A 12,293-nucleotide genomic window follows, 5' to 3' on the forward strand; every position below is an offset into this window, starting at 1 on the left:
ACCCACAAATATTGTCTTTTCTCTTTTTTCCTAGTTTCCAGGCATGCTATCAGCTGTTTATTATACTATTTAGTAGAGATTACTAAGAGTGATTTCAGTTCAGCTAGTCAATAACATACTTCTATTACGTAGTCTTAAAATCAAGGTTTATTAGTGGGATTACAATGGATGAATTTCAGATCAATTTAGCACACAGAATCCTAGAAATGTGAGCTGGAAGGGCCACCGGAGGTCATTTATTCCAGTCTGCTATTTGAAAAGAGACTATTGCCAGGACTAGGTTATGTCAGCCCTAACTTTTTGTAGCCAAGTCTCAAAAACCATCCATAGGCAGAGATCCTGTGAGCTCTCTGGGCAACCTGTTCCAGTGCTGCACTGATGTGCTGGCTGTGCCTAATGTAATCTAGCTGGGTTTGGCGCCTTTGCAACGGAGTGCTCTAAGCCAGTCCTTTTCCAGCCTGTACCCACCCGTGGGGTTCCTCCATCCTCGTGCAGAATTTTGTACTTTTCCTTTCTGAAACTCATACGCTATTCTTTGGACCAGTCCTTAAATTTATCAAGTCTCTCTGGACTAAAACTTTACAATGCATGTCAAAAACCCCCATAGCTCCGTCACTAGTGTTTAAGCCTCCTCCCATCCGTGTGGTATATTATCCTATATAGATAATCTTATATATAGGGAGACTGGATAAACAGAAACTTTAAACCATTTGTGCTATTGCTCTGCACTGATTTTGTCAGTGCTGGAGAAAGAAACTAAATAACATGTTTCCTATTAGGGAATTGAGTAAAATAGGAATTAGATGTAGACCACATGAAGAAAAGAACAGGTATCTGTAATTTATGGAAAAAAACTTTTGATACTGAGAGTTGGGTTTTTTCTATAGTAAACTTAGGCACATGCTAACTCATTTATTATGAATGTGTCTTTCCAATATACATTACTGTAACTTCCTTCATAATTTTTGAACTCCTTCATTTTTCCTATATGGGAAAACAATAGCAGGAAGGAGAAATATGTGTGTATTATTTAAACTAAGGAAGGGACAGGTGAAAACTAAGTGACTTCCAATTTAGTAGCGCAAAATGTTTATACAAATTCAGATGGGATATCTTCCTAGATATCTGCCAGGAAGATACTTGCGAGAACTGATGTTATATAAGGATAATGTTACATGAACTAGTTTTGCAGTGCTTTGACTTTAAGGGTACAAGGAAGTGGCTATGATATCCTGAGAAAGAATGTGTGGAGATTTGTTAGAGCACATCAGGCACTGACAAGGTCACGTGGATGTTGATGCGGACAAGGGAAACAGACAGCCGTAAAGCTCTGAGATCCAATGAATCAGAGACACTGGACAATTATTCTACTTGGTTCCCCAAACATCACACAATTATTGTTAACATTTGTACATATTTGTGGCTTGCTTTCCATTATAGATATGTGGTAAGGAAATAGAAATAGAATATCCACGCTATCCTACATGTTTTGTATGAATAATAAATTTATGTTACCAAGGCTGCTGCTGTTGTGTGCTCAGTTTGGGCAGTTAATTTGAATAATTTCAAAAAAATACTTGAATAGAGGTTGCAAACAGGCACTTTATTATTAGAGTGAATGTGATGAGTTTACAAAGTGTACATGAGTGTCCTTAGCTCTATCTCTACTCATTGAATGACGGGACTTAATTTTCAGCTAGTTTCCAGTGACTCAGTACACCTAGTCTGAGCTGACAGAATGGAAATATTTTCCAGCTAGACTGCTCTTCAGTAGAAAGCTAAATTTTTGACTAATTTTTTTCCCTGCAGATTTTCTGATTTCCATGAAAAAGAACAAACTTTCTGTCAAAACATGGAATGCCTTAAAATTGGAATAGGTTTTCTTTGTGGCTAAGATTTAATATATTTCAGCTGAAATTAGGTATTTCTTTTCTGCAAGGTGTCTTTGTGAAGTGTTGTCTATCAGCAATGACTAAACTAAATCTTCTGTCATACCTCCTGGCCATGCAAGCACAGTACACAGCCTTCTCACTTGTCAGAGAAGGAAAGGCCATAGTGAATTCCCAGAGCACTGAGCCAGCTAGGGATCCTGGCCTGCAGAGAAAAATAGCATTCTGACTGAAAAATCTAGGTGTCAAATATGAGTGTGGTGTACTAGTTACCAAGAGGCTTAAGGTCTCCCTTTTTTGCCTCTTACCCCTCTCTTCACTCACTTCAGCTGCCATATAGTAATAGGTCAACTGACAAATTGAAATCAGAAGCTTTAACTGAGTAAAAATAGCAGGATAAAAACTACTAGATGATAAGACAATCACAAATCAACAAATCAATACGAATCTTTAGGAGCTCGGAAGTCACTAACACTAAACTAACTGACTTCTACGATGCAGAGGAGGGCACAGCCAGTGAACGAGGAGGGCAGAGCTTTGGATGTTGTTTACCTGGACTTTGCCTCCAGCATGGTCTCCCACAGTATCCTAACACACAGATTAGTGAGATATGGGTTGGATAAACAGATGATCAAGTAGATGGAAAGTTGACTAGGCTGATGGGCTCAAGATTTTGTGTGATTGGAGGTATGAAGTTCGATTTTTGGCTGGTCACTAGCTGCATCCCTCAGGGACTAATACCGAGACCTTAATATCTTTATTGATGATCTGGACAATAAGAAAGAGTTCACCCTCAGTATGTCTGCAGATGATACCAAACTGGGGGGAGTGGTTATTATGCTTGAGAAAAGGCTTCTATTCAGAGGGACCTCTATTTCTCAACAGGCTGGAGAAATAGGATGACAGAAGTCTCATGAAGTTTAACAAAGACAGATTCAAAATCCTAGGATGAAATTAGCTCATGCAGCACTACAGACTGAGGGCTGAGTGGTTAGAAATGAGCTTTGCAGAGAAGATCTGACTGCTGTCTACAACTCTCTCATGGGATGGTATAGAGAAGACAGAGATAGATCCGTCCTGGAGATATACAGCAACAGGACAAGAGGCAAAGGACGTAAGTTGGAACATGGGAATAAGAAAAGATTTTTCACCTGTGGTCAAACACGGGAACAAGTTGCTCAGAGAGGCTCTAGAATCTACACCCTTGGAAATACTCAAAACTCAGCTGGTCAAACAACAGGTTGGACTAGATGACTGCCAGATATTCTTCCCAACCTTAGTTATTCTGTGATTTTCTGATTCTATCAATATTGTGTCCTCCCCTGCTGCCGAAGTTATTAATAAAACAAATCTATTTTCCTTTGTCAGTCTGCCAAGTTGAAATTTCCTTGGTAACAAGGGAATTCCTCTTTCTCAATTTTTCCTACTTGTTAGATTAATTACCATATTAGTAAGAAGGAAGACCTAATTGAAGGTGGAGAAATCCCTCCATACACAGGATTATCTTTTCTTTACAGTGCTGTACCATTCAGTTACTCTATCAGACAGAGAAGACATTGACCATGAGACGATGGTCAGCAAGGTAACCGCACAGGGGCTATTAGTGTTGGAAAGAAATGTGAAGAGACATTTTATCTTCTGCTTGTTGACCAAAGAAAAGGAAAGTTCTCTCATCGGCTTTACCAGCCTCTAATTAACAACCTTGCACATTGGAACAATAACCCTACGTCAGATGAGTTATTTCTGGTTTACACCACAAGAAGACAATCAAGTTATATTCCTAGATCTGAAACTTCTAATAAGAAAGGCCTATAAACCAACCAATACTTAAACCTTTGAGATATCTTGCTGTGAAGAAGAGCAATTAGGTTTTAGGTATCTCCTGAAATCTCATACCCCATTGCTGTGACTTTGTGTTGCTTGTTAACCGATTTCAAAAGATACCCAGTTTGAGCAGAACATCTGCTGTGCTGTAAAATGAAGGCTTCACTAACTGCTATTTACCTTAATAGTTTTCAGATTGCATCCCACATGGCTACAAAAAGGGAAACATCAGCTATATTTACAATGTCAAGAAAGACAACATTTTTTTCCTTAAGCTTTCATCTTGTTTGCTCCCTTAAAAACACTAAAAATGAATAGAAAAGAATTTCCTGGGGAAAACTCTGAAACACTCAGATAAAATAGAAGGAAATGACAGTGAAAGAGAATGACAGGCCTGTGTGTCATGGATGGGGGTGGGAGACTTCGAATTATGAAGCAGAGGGTAAGAAGCAAAGTGTTCCTTAGTAGTCAGTGGCTTAAAAGTCATGACATTATTAATCATTTGTATAGGACAAGAAATGTGCATGGCCCTGTACTGTGAAAGATAAACAAATAGATGGATCTGTCATGAGTTTACATTTTAAAGGAAGGGGAAAAGCCAAAGGAACACAGTACGGCATATATAACCGTTAGAGCTTTCAAGTTTTAGAGAATAGCTGAAGTTTTTATAAGGTCAGGAGTAGCTACAGTTGGGAAACACTTTCTGAATAACTTCTGTCAGAAAAAAAGCTACTTCAAGTCAAATTATTCCTTTCCTACACAGTTGTATTGACTTCAATTAAAATTTCTACCAACAAAAAGAGTTTCACTTCAGAAAAGTGGAATCTATTTGGAATCTATTCTAATTTTTTTTAATTCTTTGCTCTTATTCGATGATATCGCATAAGTAAAGTAAGTTACATTTGCAAATGTTTCTGGGCATTTGCTAGCTTGTATTTCTTGACTCTTCTAAGTCTTCATTTTTTTAGAGTAAAATAAGACTTAGGTTTTGGGTTATATGGAAACATTTTGGGGAGAAATTTGTATTTATACTATTAACCTTCACCCTGGTAATGTTGTTGCTCATTAGGAAACCAGTCTCCATGCATAGTCAGCAGGGAAGGAAAGGTAAGTGCATTTATTTTCTCTGAGGCTTAAGGATAGTGATGCTGAGAATAAGTAGAGTGAATTTGGAGGCTGAGCCCTCCACATGCTAAAAGGGAATGCTACAACAGCTTGAGTTCAGAAAGGGTTTTTCTCAGATAGTGCGATGAATTGCTTCTCAATAACATAGACAGGACTCATTACACTAAACAAAAAGTGTTTCGTACCACTAATAAGCAGATTTCATTCATTTTAAAAATTAAAATGTAATATTTACAGTATTGTATCATAAAAAATGTGAAAATATGATAACAGCACCATTCATGAAACAAGTAATGTAAAACAATGTTGTAACTGAAAAATAATTTCAGAAAATGCAGACAGTGAAAAAAATTGGATTTTTTTTTTACAGGACCATGATTTCTAGAGTTTTAATTCCACAAGTATTTGCTTTCCTTCAAATTAATAATAAAACAAATATCAACTTGTCATTCGAATTAAGCTGGGTTCTAAGCTTCAGCCAACCTTTGGGGCAACAGAGCAGTGTGCTCATGCCACTTTCCCATTGATGGATTAAGTGAAATCACCCCTTGATTCCTAAACCTGACAAGGGATATGTCACTCTATCAAACAGCAAAGCATTTTCTAAATGGCAGCACATATGAGTCACATCTATCAAACACTGCTGCTAAAAGCAGATTTGGCAGAGGGACTGCATTGTTATACCCTACTGTTTTGTATATCATTATATCATCAGCTGGAGTTATTCTTCAGAACAATGTTGAATGCCTATTACATACTGCTTCAAGCATGTCGGTATATATTAATATTACACTGACCAGCCATTTTTCATTTTCATGGATGTCATGGAATGAGTCAGGGAGGTAATATTTATGTTTTAGGCATACAAGGTGACCCTCAAGAATGTTAAAACAAATTAATTTTAAAGTAGATTAGGTAAACTACATTTAACTTCTTTTTAGATAGCGTCTTTCAGAATTAAATTTTATGTAGCTTAATTCAAATTCTAAAGGAATTTAATCAGATTGAATTCAGGCTACCTTCGTACCTAACAATCTAATGCTGTTTGAATACTCCACTTTAAATGCACATCTTTAGTTAATTCAGATTCATTTTCTCAATTCCAATCATGTTATCAGCCTCCCAGCGGAATTCCTGCATATCCTAACTTGTTTTCTTATAAAAACCACAACACTGCTAGGCTGGGGGATGCTAGTAGCTGCAGTACTCTCAACTTTGATACATCAGTGATCTCAAACTTCACTATACTGACCATCTGGCTAGTAAACTTCCACTTAACCTCATTAAGAAAATAATTAAATACCCTTTTGGTTAGCAATAAACGCCAATACTAGACACTGCTCCCAAAATCACAGACCAGTGAGGGAAACCTGGACTCTACCAATCAAGATTTCTCTGGGACACTTTGCAAAGGCAGAAGATGGGTTCCAATTAGATCACACGACTGTGTATGTGTGAGTGAGAAGTGAACATAAAAAAATTGCAGTTAAAAAAAAAAAAAACAGGGACATCCAAGGAAGTACTAGTAGCATGGCCCTGGAAAAAATCCAAAGAGAGGGAAAAAGAACTAATTTTGGGCAGAATGCTGGCATAGAACAGGTTTGATTTTTTGAACAAAGAAACTGCCTCCCTTTGTTAATCCCCACTGTATTCAAGGAGACAGAATTCTATGTATGTTCTTTGTAAATATAGAGAAATACACCCGAAAATCCCAAACTCTTCAGATGTAACTTGCTTTATGTCAAGAGTCTTAACTGAACACAGAATTATACGCCCGGGGTACTTGATATTCAGTACATATCTTCTACTTTTGTAAAATCTGCTGCCTTTGTTAACTCTACTTCTCAACTCCTTTTGCACAGATATAAATGAATATTGATCTTTGGGAGAAAAAACAGTCAATTCAAGAATCTAAACACTGCTTGCATTTCTCCTTGCATACTGTGCCCTGATGTAAATAGTAGAGTAAGTCACCTTAATTTTCTCTCTTTGTACCTCTCCCCGGCATGATACAGCACCCCTCAGGAAAAGCATGGCCAGCACAGAATCCTCACCGCCCCCTGGGAGAGGGGTGGCCACGCTGGGGGAGGCTCTCCAGGTGGTAACCTTTGAGGCCTGGACTGTTTTCAGGCAGTGTGAACTGATGTACTCCCCTGCAACAAGGCAGGTCCAGGAGAACATTCCTTGTCTGAGCTTGCCTCTCGGCCCTCTTGGTCTTCTGGAAAACTAATACAAATGATCAGCAAGAGGTGTAAGATGCTCATGGGGACCTGACTTAAAAATGCTATGGTCTGAATGAAGAAGTAGCTTGCGGGATGAGGGGGCATGAATTATGCTATCTGAAGCATAGTATTCTTCTATGAATACTGTTAAACCATCCCTGTTGCAGATTATTTATCTCTCTGGCTTAGAAAAATGCTCTATACCATAGATCCTACAAATGGATTGCAACCAAGTTCTTGGGCTTTTAATTTCCCTAAGCACTTCTACTAGATCTCATCACTGACTTTGATTTCTAATTACCCAGTTGCATAGTACATTAGATTAGATTAGATTAGTACATTAGATTAGAAGATTATCCCCGCAAAGGTGCATTCTACCCAAGGGTTTCCAGATCATATACTTTGCATCTGTGTGTGGGATGAGTGCTGGTATAGGAGCTGTAATAGCAGTTCTCCACGGCAAGAAAGACAATTGCTTTCTGTGTTGCCAGGATTTGCCATGCACATTTTGCACTGCTGGGTAGCACAATGAAGCTGAAGTATAGCTTTGGGTCAAGACCCATATCTTCACAAGGTCAAATTGTTCTTTATCTAACTCAGCATCTTTGTTTGCCTGCACTGCTGCTCAGGCAGAAGAAGAAGGAAGTTTGCATGTCAGGAAGATTGCTTCCTATTGCAGCATGAATAACCCAACTGGTAGCAAATTGGCTGTGTGCCATTCAAAATTGAACAGCCAAGTCAAACTGGGTCAGATTTATGCTTTACTGGGGTAATGCTGTCTAGTCATACACTGGTGCAGGAGCATTCTCAGATCAGAGTCAGCTCAGTCATGGGAGGGGGAAGAGAGAGCAAAGGAAGTTTGGCTGTCAGAAACCTTGTTTTATCTTCTATTGTAAATAGCCAGCTGGCAGCTGGTCAGGCATTCGAAGTTTAAAGGTCTAGTGACACCTGTTTTAGGTACATCCCTTTGTCAGTTAATGGGCCAAAAGTGTAAGCATCGGGCAGCAGCCTGAGCTGTTAGCTAAAGCTGTTTACAGTTTCAGCAGTGCAGTGGGCTCCACTGAACTGTAAGTTCTGCATGCATTTCTTGCCTACGGGCACACAGCTCAGGTTGATATTATCATCTCTGGGGGATGAGGCAACTGCTGTTCCTGCCATCAGGCCCGATCTGCTGCCTATTTAAGACCTGGGCTGCAGTTTATGCATGCTGAACTGCCTCCACGAACTGCCTCTTTCGTCTCCTATGTGTCGCAGTTGGCTAGACTTTCACTTGAAAGGTAGCAAGTGTAATCAAACCTATCAGAAATATGAAGCTACTATTATTTTCTTGCACAGTGAACCTGAACCTGTGCCTCAGCTGCACAGGTAGGGCAGCACGCAGTTTTGCACGACGTTTTCATTTGGCTTTATAGTCTGACTTACATAATCACCTGCTACTTTCTGCCGGAGGAGGAGATGTTACAAAGGCATCTGCCTAGAGGAAAGAAGAATAAATAAGTGGAGGGAGAAAAGGACAGAAGGAATAAAGATTGCTAGAAGAAGACACGGAGCACAGTATGATGGCAAATGAGGCGAGTGAATTGTAACTGTTCCTCCTCTCCCTGAGGAGAGGTCCACAGCGACACAACGGACACGCTAACAGGACCTAGCCCGGGTTGCAAAGTGAAACGCTGAAAAGTTAGCCGAAGGAAAAATAAAGAAGAGCTGTGCTGAGGTGGGTTCTGACAGGGCAAGACAGGGCTCGAGCACCGCCGTCAGCATGGAAACCGCGCGCCCGCGCCAGCTTGCCCAGGGAGACGGGTCAGCCAGTGGTCACAGCGGGGTCTGGAGGGAAGAAGTTCTGTTTCTGTAGTGCCTGGAGAAAAATTGTGCTTTAATGAAAAATGAGCAGAGGAGCGTAGGCACTGGTTACCCTCGTCGGAGCGGTTCGTGGAGCCGTTAGGCCAAGGGCTCGCACCTGGCAGCGGGAAGCACCTCAGCAAATGGAGGTAGTACCGCACGCGGGGAGAGGCTGTGGGAGGTGAGACACGGCCGTGTTTTAGTTACGGCTGTGTCCTTCTCCTCCGGCCAGCTGGTACTCAACAGAGCTTTCCCGTCCTGAAACTACTTGCGCTCTCCTGAAAGGTGTGTTTATCTTTAAATAACTCCTCTTGACACCTAACGGTCCTAACGAATCCACCTGGGGTTAGCTTTGATGGAGGGGAGGCCAGTCGGTTACCGCCGGGAGAGCTGGCACACCAGTGTCCCTCTTCGCGACACGGGCAAAATATCGCAGCGCCTCAGTTGGGGTTGGTGACAACTTTAAAATCTTGCCGAGGGGATTCCTCCCCCTCCCCAGCCGGGGCCTCGCCGCCCTCCGGTGCGCTGCACCGCGCCGGCGGCCCCACAGGCCCCGAGAGAAAGCTGCCGCCCGCGTTTGGCCCACGGGCGCCCCCAGCACCCGCCCGAGGGCGAGCAGGTGAGGCCGAGCACCCGCCCGGGGCCCCGGTGCGTCCGGGGGGCGGCGCGGGGCCTCGCGCCTCCCTTCTGCAGGGCCAAGGGGCCTTCCCTGCACAGAGCGAGGCCGGGGCTGCGCCTCGCTCCGCGGCCCCGGCGGCCGCCCCGCGGTGCGCCTTGAGACGCCCCGTGTTAAACCAAGCGTCCCTGAAGAGGTCTCAGATCCGGACAGTCTGAGGGAGCTTTCCAGCTGCTGGGGAACTGGGCCTCATCTGCGCGTTAACATCGTGAGGAGGCTCTCGAATCGAAAAGTTTAGGGAGGTTTAATTAACAGATAGGAAAATGCTTAATATGGATGCAATGACCTGTTTTTTTAGGAACCTAGATGTCCAAAATAGCAATGCTGTCTTTCTTCTCACCCCCTAAAGTTGTTGTATGACTCAGGGCAATTCAGGTTGAAACTTTGAGGTAGAAAGCTGTCAACGGTGGAAAATGGAGACTCAAAATGGAGAAAATGCTCAGATGTACAAGGGAATGCTCCCTGCCCTTGACAGCGTTGTGACTGAAGCGCCTGAGCAGCAGGAAGGAGCAGGTGGCAGATTATTTTTAGGGAATGGAGCTTTAACTGCACTCACAAGCTCACACACACGTTTGCATAGCCAGAGCAAGTCCAGGTTTGCTGACTTTGCTGCTTCAGAGCTGTTGTTTTGGGATGAATGTGAACTGGATGAGACCATCCTTCGGAATCCTGATTGGCAGAATTTTATGGTTGCTGTCAATCTACTGTGATTTTTTTCCAAGTGTCTTTGAAAAAAAAAAACCCATATGTGGAAACAGTTGCAGTATAAATATGTTCTGGCTGACTAGACCATTAATTCCTGGGGTAGAAACACAGAAAGATAAAAGAGAGGTTACCAATCTCTGTCCACTATGAGTTAATCAAGGGATTCTCACTGTCTGCTAGTACTCATATGTTCTGTTTTTAATCTGAAAAAAAGTGCAAACCTCAAAACATGAAAACATTTTTTTAAGATTTACCTAAAAATGTTGAAGTCTTGCTTAGAAGTTAGGACAAACGTACTGTACTCCTGGTACTGGCTCTTGGAAATGTTATTAAGTGCACCTGGCTCTGTCGTTCTGCTCGCCTGTCTGTCCTTCTGGGCTATTCCCTTTCTGTTAAAGTATTTCACAAGAACAGACACGGCAGTGCAGCAGTAGTCTCAGAGCAGATCACCCTGAACAGTTACAGTCTCCTGTAAAAAGCCGCCTCAGTGTTCTGTGCATCGGGCTCCTAAAGAGTTAATCAGAGAAAGTGAAATGGAAAAAGAGGAAATATTTTTTAAAATACAAAATAAAAAAAGCAGAAGCATAAGAAAATATAATTCGCTAGTTTGCCACCATCTGTCAAAAATGCATGCAAGTAATCACTTTAGCTACTCACTTTCCTCAAGATGCATGGTAAGAGCTACATAAAAATTGCTTCTATGTAGGAGCATAAAAATACAGCACTAAAGCCTGGGACAAATCTACCTGAAAGTATGTCATTATAAGAAGCTGAAGAAATAGGTCAGCCCACCTGCAAGATTATTAGACTCCTACAGTGAGAGTGCTGGGGCAAAGAAAATGAAAAGTCTTGTATTATCCAACAAAGTATGAGTAGTAGGGTTGGTTCGTGCTGCAGAAGAATTGAATCTGTTTATATAATTCAGATAGAATCACTCACTGAACATATAGCTGAACTCAAGGCTGTGAGTCTGTGTCCTCATCAGATGTTCAGTACTGAAATGAGTGCAGCCACTTAAAACATTTTGTGCCACAGCTGCTTGTTATAGAAGCGTGAGTTGAACAGGCTGCCTGAGTACTCCTCGTCCACTTCAGTGTGAAATTAGACATGCTCACTTAACCAGGAGAGGATATAACCAAAATAGACTAACTTTGCATTGGAGTGGATCACCCTTGCACAATCCCTTTGTATGGTCTGTTTTGATGGTTAGTGGTGGGGTGGCTGCCTCCCACAGGATGATGATAGCAAGCAGATACGGGCTACTGTTACTGTAAGCAACTTCGGCCGTTTCTGTAGCAATTACTGGACAGTGCTAGGAGTTTTGCTAGTGCCTAGTCCCAACTAGTTGCTCATATGAAGTCTGACTCATATTTAACTGTAGAGTCAGAGTAGAACTTGGAGTGTAGTTAATCTCAGTTTAATAAAAGTTCTCATTGGGGATAACTTTTAATTTTTTTCCCCTCGAATAAGATCACATTTCTTTTCAAGCTCCCAAGTGGTATTTGCATGTCCATTTATGAGACCTATATTATCTTGGACCTTGCTTGCCTTGGTGCTGCTCTCATAGATTTCCAAGTACTAGGCACAATCGTGTTTAAATTTTACTGTAGCTCTTTTCACAGCAGAACTTTGTCATTGTTGTCAGTTTTCATTATATTCATGTAGCTGGCTGAAGAGTTAATTCTCTGTCTTGTGCAAATGCTTTATATACTGATTTTAAGAAATCATCTTGTCCTATAAATAAAAGATCAATAGTTACATGCTTATAGAAAAGTCCTATACTATGTAGTAGAAAATGGCAAGGTTTGTGAAGAATTAACTAGTCTGCAGAATTCTGTGGAAATATATCATTCTGTACTGACTGGTATTTTTCTGAGATCCTATCTGCCACTTATCTCACTAAATTATCTATATTTCTTTTGGACTCATTTCTGTGACACCCTGTCATCTTTATACTGGGTTCATCTCTATTAAATTATACAGTAACTTTCCATCAAGTAGAAACACATTTCT

Source organism: Rhea pennata, chromosome Z (assembly GCF_028389875.1).
Source record: "Rhea pennata isolate bPtePen1 chromosome Z, bPtePen1.pri, whole genome shotgun sequence".
Taxonomy (NCBI): domain Eukaryota; kingdom Metazoa; phylum Chordata; class Aves; order Rheiformes; family Rheidae; genus Rhea; species Rhea pennata.